The 8895-nt window shown below is 42.5% G+C and overlaps 1 non-coding gene across 1 annotated transcript; it reads right to left on the bottom strand.

The window, feature by feature from the left end:
• Positions 1–746: 746 nt before the first annotated feature.
• Positions 747–865, bottom strand: LOC145393635 (5S ribosomal RNA). The gene has a single exon (XR_013896232.1). It is a non-coding gene; the product is annotated as a 5S ribosomal RNA (ribosomal RNA).
• Between the last annotated feature and the right edge of the window lie 8030 nt (positions 866–8895).

The raw sequence follows: 8895 nt of genomic DNA on the forward strand, positions 1-8895 counted from the left end.
ACTGGAAGATGATTAGCCCTAGATTAGCAAGGTCAGGATTTGTACATGAGTGGCAAGGTGGTACCTGATTCAGTATCAACTTTGGAAAATGAAAATATGAAAATTATATAGATTTTAATTTAAAAATGTTTTCAAGGTAATGCAATGTATTTGCATGAGTTCTAACCTAAAACTACTGAAAAACAAAGAAAATTATAATTTTTATGAAGTAAATAATGGGCAACTATGCAGCAGCAGTGGGAGCGTCGGACTCATCCCAGGCCAACGTTACACGTCCACCTCCGCCTCCTCCACTCCCCCCCCCCATATTGAATGTTTCTGTTGTTTACCTTCTGTTTTATAACACTCTTTTAGCTGCAAAATAACGCACATAAATACTTAATTATATTAACTAGTAAGCTTATGCAGCCTCGACCTCACATTAGTGGCAAGGTGGTACCGAAAAATGGACCAAGAAGCATAAAACCGAAGTTTTACACGGGAGCAAAACCTACCCACCATGCACGACCACAGCAGACCTTGAACTGAGAATACTGGGGAGGGTGGCCACAGACGCCCATAGGCGGCGGCGTGCTAAAGTTGAATGGGCCTATGGTACCAACTTTGGCGCCTGGCTAATATGAGGTTCATTCATTCATTGCCAGACGCCATGTATCCCAAACGGGGTGGCCAAGGGCTTAGAGTTGTTTTACAGGGAAGGGCACTAATCCTCCACCAACCCCACTTGACACGTAGGGAGAACGTTATGCCAACAGCATCCGGTGTTCCCAGGCGGTCACCCATCCAAGTACTAACCAGACCCAACGTTGTTTAACTTCGCTGACCGGACGGGAAGCGGTGTACTCAACGTGGTATGGCCGTTGGAGGTATTATGTAATTTAAATGCAAGGAAAGGTAAATAGGTTTGGCCTGAGTGAGGATTGGAAAGGAACTGGGAAGTAGAGTGTAGATATTATTATTTCAGTAAGAGACTAGATTGATTGGTTAGGAGAGACTGGAGACTGACATATTGTAATAGATGAACGAATTGTTGAAAAAGAAGATTGGTTAGAATATCAATAGAGAGCTGAGAAATGGCTGAGGAGTGCCCCTCATCAGGGTGCAAAACCTAGGTAGAAGGGGGTGGATGGTTTCGGGTGCTGCTGCTGTGGGGTGAAGTTCTCGTGTTGAGGATCACCAGGTTGGAGTGGGTTCTCGATTGGCCATGAGTGTAAAGGGTCGTTCTGAGTACCGTGTAGCCAGTAGGAGATAAATGGAAAACGTTCGGCTCTAACCCCGTGGAACCCGCTAAGTGGAAACTCCCTGGGTTCCTCACTCCTCATTCCTGCTGTCATCCACCCTAAACTTGATCTCCCAGTTGTTATTCCCGTCTTTGGGTTTATCCAGAAGTTGGGTCCCACCATTTCTTCCGCCTATTTCGGGCTTACCCTTAAGTAGAGTCCTCTTGGTAGATTAGCAATGACTGACAAAAAATTGCAGGGGGGAGATGTGATAATATGAATGACAGAGAGAATTGGGTAAGGATGCTGAAGATAGGGAAGGTTTGTTCAGAAGAAACTAGAAGATATGGTTAGAACATTGGCAAAGGATGGATCTAGATAGAGAGAAAGATGGCAAGCATTGTTTTTGGAGGAAGAGGGGATGCAGAAAGAATATATTGAGTGAAAAGATGAAACAAAAAAAAGTAACAATTTGGTAGTGGGAAAGAAGAAAGGACTGGTTAAGAGCGACAGTTATGGTTGGAAGAGAACTGTGCAAAGAATGGCTGAGAGATAGATTGAGGTGAGCAAAGGTTGGCTGGATTAAATCAGAGCAACGATGGATTTAGAGGACTGGAAATGGAATTGATGCATTGGTCGCAGGTGATCATACTAGGTGAGGATTAGTTGGGAGAAGACGAGTCTATTGGTTAACAGAGATGATGAATGTAGTGGTTGATAGACTGGAGCAGTATTTAATAGGAAAAGAGTGAGGAAGGACTGGTCAGATACACACACACTGGGCCATCACCATCCATCTGTTCATGATCGTGTACCAGTGTCTCCTAATTCTGATGAAGTGGTCTGTGCATTATAGTGAATTAGTGAAAGAATCTTTCAAGAGGTGGAGGTTGAAAACAATAAACTGCATTTGAACTGGTAATATATTGGTCTGCATCCTTGTACTCAATGCATGTGATGGTTGTACAACTCTGAATCTGCTTGTGTTGATGGTGATTCTGTAGTGAAAAAAAGTGAACAAGTACATGAAATGCAATAGTGAGAGCTGTGAACCACTGCTACCGAACATCAAGTTATGACAGAAATGCACCTTAATTATGATAAAAATAATGGCGCATTATGCTGTGCTAGGGAGTGGATATCGTACTGAGAGGTGACAGTCAAAATATTTATTTTGCGTCTATACGGTTTTACTTTGGGCTAGCGTATGTTCTTTAATCTGCTTGCCTATTCTGGGTTTCTACAGCATGTTTTGCTTATTATACAACAGTTTTTGTCACTACCCAAGCGTAAGATAGACTATGAACCCTTCTATCAGCCATTTTGGGTGTGCAATAAACACAAATCTCCAATGGGTCAGCTGTGAGAATATAACTTGTGTTACAACCCCATCGTTGGATGATTAGTTTGTCATTAAGTGAGGGATGCCTGTAATGGACATGTTGCTCTTGTTGTATATTGTTCCAGGGTCATCTGGACATGAACTCAGGGGGCTGCACACTGACAGGATATGTATAAGCAGAGAGCAGCATGGCGGCCGCAGCAACCAGATGAACCAACAATATGAGAATATTTAGTGGCCTTTTTTTTTCCTGTCACTCCGATGTCATCTGGATTTGGTTGAAATGGAAAGAATTTACACTTAAATGGTGAGCAATAATGGAAAACAGTTGGTACCTTAGAAGGAAGAATATTTTGGTGTTGGAGAGGATGCCGTGTGAAAATGTTACTGCTGACAAGTGTAAGGAATTGAAAACCGGGCAGAGGTACTGTATATGAGGACAAAGTAGTTGGGAGGCATTTGTCTTGGTTATCTTGTTGGGAGGATTCCTTGGAGAAGTAACGCATTTGAGATGAAGGATAATTTAGGGTACTTATGGTAATTGCTTTAATCCCAAATCGTCATAATTTCACAGGATTGGGTGGATGACATTTGCCACGCAGAAACTCTCTTTCTAACCAGAGGAAACAACATGAAGAAGAGGCTGGTGGGTGGGATGATACTGTGACCATTTGATGGTAACCTTCAGCCATACAGGAGGAACATTATCAGTTCACCCAAGTGAGTAATGTTTGTTTCTGTTCAGTAACCACATAACCAACAAATGGACACCTGGTGGACCTACGAAAGCTGCTGCAACTGAATGAGACACAAAGTCCAAGTCTGAGTTTGTTGAAATTAATCTCACTATATATTGCTCAGGTGCTTGTGGCTTGGCATCTTTGCCTTGAATATCTGAAATGAGCAGCTTAGCTTGGAATTAATTGCCTGTTTAATGTTGTCGAGGTGTTTATGGTTGGTTGTTCTTGCCTTAAAAGTAACTTGTCCTTTGGTGCCTACATTTTTTTTAAAAATAGCAGTAAAGTATGGGATGATTTATAATTGCGATACCAATAAATCTGGTATAAAGCAGAATTTGACATTTTACATGTGACTTAGCCATCAGTACTTGTTACTAACATACAATTTCACCAAGATCTGTATTGACAGTATTTCATCAGTAGCCTAAGACTTGGTTTAATGTCTCAAAGTATAATTTTTACTTGACAAATGTTGGAATAACTCTTAGTGTTCAGTAGGAAATTATGGCACTGATTTAAAGCCTCATCTTACTTAAAATACGAATTACATACACTACAACTCGGGTTATGATCGAAGGGGTGAGAAGTAAGCACATACTTGAATTCTGAATGACTAAAGACATTCTTAGCACCTATTCTTTAACGATTTCTTCTGCACCTTACACATCGGTTACCAGTATGTTTTTGTGTTATTAATGCAAACTACCTGTATATTAAAATGATATAACATACAAGAAAATGTCAAGATGTATGGAAAATAAACCATTAATGAACAGATGCTATGAAACGTCCTGACACCTGCAGTAGCATACTGTTTGTTGAGGGCAGAAGTTGGAAAATGAGAGACTGGCTAGGAGTGAATGAGGTGGAAGGGTGGAGAAGGAAGATACCGATGATGAGATCGAGGAATGGGGCAAAGAGGCAGGGGTGAGTTGGGGCTTGAGTTGGGGGTTAGATCTTGCTTTGGTGGACTTCCGTACGTGACGCTTATTCAATTACTAATTACAGTTTGATGTAGCCTATATCCTCGGGCTGAAGGTTTTAAGAGCTCAACTGATTATGTGAAAATATAATGAGAGGCGTATATTTAAAATAATTCCTCCCACAAAAAGAAAAGTCTACCGTAGCAAAGAGAGTTAAGGAGTTGCGATGCCTTGACCCCTTCGTCTGTACCCTTAAGAAGAAGAATTCATATAGTGCCCACCTCACCAGCTCAGCGCAATTTCACCTCAGTTAGGAAGAGGGAAACATCTATCTACCAAGGCTACTGAAGAAGGGTTTAAGGGACCTGAAATCGCGATCTAGTAAGAAATAAATGGATGGAACAAATGACGGCAAAATCATCCACAACCCACCAGACGAGACTAAGGAACACCTGAGGTGTAAAGAAAATATTCTGAAGAAAATATACAACGCAGAACTTGCAATCATTTTCAACGAAGTATATATATATATATATATATATATATATATATATATATATATATATATATATATATATATCCCATTGGACCCAGGGGTGCCGGGCGAGGCATGGCACTGGGTGGGTACTAAGCGTACCGCCCTCCGCCTATCGGCTCATAGTCGCGAGGCTCATGGGTCCCTAGCCGGGGGTTCCCTACTTTATGAAGACTTGAAAAATCCCAGTTCTGTCCAATATTCCGGACACCGGGCTCCAATAGGTTAAAGAGTCTGATAGGTTTGCCAGTCATTAACCCATTTGATCCCAGGGGTGCTGGGCGAGGCATGGCACTGGGTGGGTACTAAGCGTACTTCCCTCCGCCTATCGGCTCATAATCGCGAAGCTCATGGGTCCCTACCCGGGGGTTCCCTACTTTATTTAGACTTGAAAAATCCCAGTTCTGTCCAATATTTCGGACACCTGGCTCCAATGGGATATATATATATATATATATATATATATATATATATATATATATATATATATATATATATATATATATATATATATATATATATATACACACACACACACAGTATATACCAAGGGGACAGCGGAGGGGAGGCGTACGCACTTCCACAAATTACTGACGTCCCCCTCCCCCCAGTACTACCTCCACTCAGCACTGGGAACTGAACATGCAAGAACTGAAAATATTTATAGGTGCGAGTTTGTAAACAAGCTTTCTTTCAATCACATTAATAGAAGAATAAAGCCATTCTTAGACATATACAAGGAAAGGATATATAAAGTTCTACATTCTGCACAATGTAGACATTGTAATTCATACATTAATGAAAAGTATTCTCTATTCAGTGCTCTCTCTCTCTCTCTCTCTCTCTCTCTCTCTCTCTCTCTCTCTCTCTCTCTCTCTCTCAACCTACCTACTTCTCCCCTCCCCATGGTCAGACTGCTTGCTATGCCCCTGTATCTAAATATACAGGGGAAACCCCCTGGGACCCCTCAGAGTTCTTGGGCTACTGGTACCACATAATATTTATGCATGGCCATCACATTTTTTAAATTCCATTAGTGTCCCTTGTTAGGACATCCGCATTTGCTCCTTGACAATAATTGAAGACACTACTGTGGGAGACCATATTAAAAATTGGGAAATCCATCATGTGATAGCTGAGATGCAAAGTAGCAGCGTAAGAACACCATATTAACTATCTAGGACATTTTCTGAACAGGACAAAAAATAGGGGGACCTGTGTCATTAAGCACCGAGTGTTACAAAAGTGGAGAGATGAGGACTCAAACAAATACTGTCGCCAAAAGAGGGAGACTGGTTGACAAAAGTCTGGTCAGTGCGAACACTTCAATCAACACGCATGAAGATTGTACGTTGATAAATACAATAGGACTTTTGTTAAATGTTCCGCATTCAAAATCTCGCTATTGTACCAAGCTTTTAGAGAAACAATCGCGTAGCCAGAAGAGTGGCAGTGACGTTGACTTGTCACCCTAAAATATTTGATATCCCTAGCCACCCCAGTGCCCGCATAAATTTTGAGGGGAAACTCCCTTATTTCCTTGATTCCCCCCCCCCTCCCAGAATTAGGCTTGGTTATCTCCTCTTTTATATATCCTAGCTATGTCCACTGAGCTCTATAGTATGGAGAGGCTTTCTCATGGGTAGCACCACGTAGTTTGTGTAACCACCGCAAGGGGCCCAGGGCGGCGCTGGCGTTGTTTATCTACGCCACCGATGCCCATATCTTTTGAAATCAGCCGATGAATTCGGAAAGTACAGTGCCATGGCCCACTGCTTTGCTTATGTAAGTAACAGGAAACAGAAAGAGCAAGCTAAGAACAGTGATCCAATTGCGTTACCATTGTGGAGGCAACGAGTGGTGGTTTCAATGTGGCGACCAAAGTTACACGCTCGCTGCGGCGATAGCCTCTCCATATTATAGAGCTCAGTGGCTACGTCTCTGTACAGAAAACTGTAGGTGATAAACTCCATAACGATTTAAGAAGGCAAGATCCAACACCTTCTTTTGTTGTATAAGTACTCTGTATTTTTCTCAATAAAATAATATTATCAGATCAAATCAACCAGGTAATCAGGTTTGCCAAGACAACAGTAGTAAAATCTTTAGCAACAGTTAGGCAAGATTCGTCCTCAGCAATGGAATAACAAGGTGGTAATTCGCAGATGACTGTTCTTTGTTTTACAGTGCCATCAGAAACAATTTATGCAGAAACCCAAGCAATTTTTGGAGTTTTTATTCACGACTAGCCATTTTTCCATCACAATTACTGTCCCTTAAGTCTGGCAGACTACTTGTTCGTATTTTTAGTTAGCTGTTTTCCAGGGAGGGGCACTAACCCTCCGCCAACCCACTTATTGCCACGTCGGGAACACGTGTTGGTTAGTTATAAGGTTACCACCCAGCGTTGTAAATGCTTTCCTGTTTACAGGAAATCATTTAGCTTGCCACTCAGTGTAGAGCTACCTTAAAAACTGAGTACCACTACACTAAGTGGGTGGAAAAGTTTCTCGAGAAGGGAAAGATGCTGAATGCGGCCTTCATGCATTTGGAGAAAACATATGGCAGGGTGGATAGACATGGATTGTGGAAAGTATTAAGAATATTATGGAGTAGATGGGAAGCTGTCGAATCCCGTGAAGAGTATGTATGAGGATGTTAATGCTGTAGTGCGTGTGGATAGTGAACTGAGTGAATTTTTCTATTTGAAGGTTGGACTGAACAAGGATGTGTCGTGACTCCATGGTTGTTCAATCTGTATATGGATGGGGTTATAAAAGAGATACAAGGTAGGGCAGTGGATGTTGGAGCGGCCCTAGTGAGAGAGGGCAGTGTTTGGAAACTACCTGTACTGTTGTTTGCAGATGATACTGTGTTGTTAAGTGAAGACGAAGGGGAGCTGCAAAGCTTGGTGGATGAGTTTGGGAGAGTGTGTAAGAAACGGAATCTAAAAGTGAATGTAGGGAACAGTTATGGTCTTCGAGAGAAGTGAAGTCAGTGAATGTACAGTGAGACTGAATGAGGAGGAAATGGAAAATGTGAGTGCGTTTAAGCACTTGGGTAGTGTGATGAGTAAGGATGGAAGTTTAGAGGGTGCAGTGCTTGAAAGGTTACAACAAGGAAGAAAGGTTGCTGGTTCCTTGAAGGCAGTGATAAGAAACAGGGAAGTAAGCATGGAAGTGAAAAACTTACTAGGCTACATGACAGTATTGTGATACCAAAACGTATGGAAGTGAAGCTTGGACCTTGTTGGAGGGACACAAGTCAAGAGTGAGAGCAGTGGAAATGAGTTATCTGAGAGGAGCATGTGGAGTCACATGGAGAGACAGACTGACAAATGAGGAAGTGAAGGACCGTTGTGGTGTCGATGTGGATGTGATAGGATGCGTTAGGAGAAACACACTGATCATGTGGAGAGGATGGAGAGTGAGAGACTGACGGGGAGAGTGTATGTGAGTGAGGTGGAGGGGGGGAGAGGGTGGAGGAGGCCAAGGATAAGATGCAGGGATGGAGCTGAAAGGCATATGAGAGACGGGTGTGTGAGCTGGGAGCAGGGCAGCGAAATGGCGAGGGACAGGGTGACAGGAGACAATTTGTTTGTGGCCACCCCTTACGGGATTAAGGTGTCTGGCAATAGATTGAGAGATAAAAGTCTGACAGAGGATTTTTGTACTTGCGAACCTTATGAGTTGCCCAAATATACATATTTTTGTCACTAATATTTGGTTAAAGAAATTGTCTCAGTTTTCTTTATTAAGAGAGACATGGATAGGACATGATAACCTGAAATGCAGATTTTTAGAAGACTTCAAGGGGACCAAATATCTCGCTACACCGGCTTTTTGTGGAGGGAAAGGAGTGAGGGAGGGAGCAGGAGAGGAAGTAGGGGGGGGGGGAATGAAGGGTATGATATGAAGGACGCCTCTCATCTCCTTCCTTCCTCCCTCAGTGTCTCTGCTCTTCTTCGGTTTCACCTTTCCACCCATTCTTCCCTTTCGTCCTGTTTCTTTCCCCCTTTTGCTTTTACCTCCTCCAGTGGTCTGTTCTTCTTTTCTCCCTTGTTCTTGCCCTCTTCTTTCTCCTGCCGCACTCCCCTCCCCTTTTCTTGAACACATGCCTTCTCACTCTTCTGCAA

This window comes from Coenobita brevimanus, chromosome 24, assembly GCF_032717465.1.
Source record: "Coenobita brevimanus isolate Jiangsu-jjx chromosome 24, ASM3271746v2, whole genome shotgun sequence".
Lineage (NCBI taxonomy): Eukaryota > Metazoa > Arthropoda > Malacostraca > Decapoda > Coenobitidae > Coenobita > Coenobita brevimanus.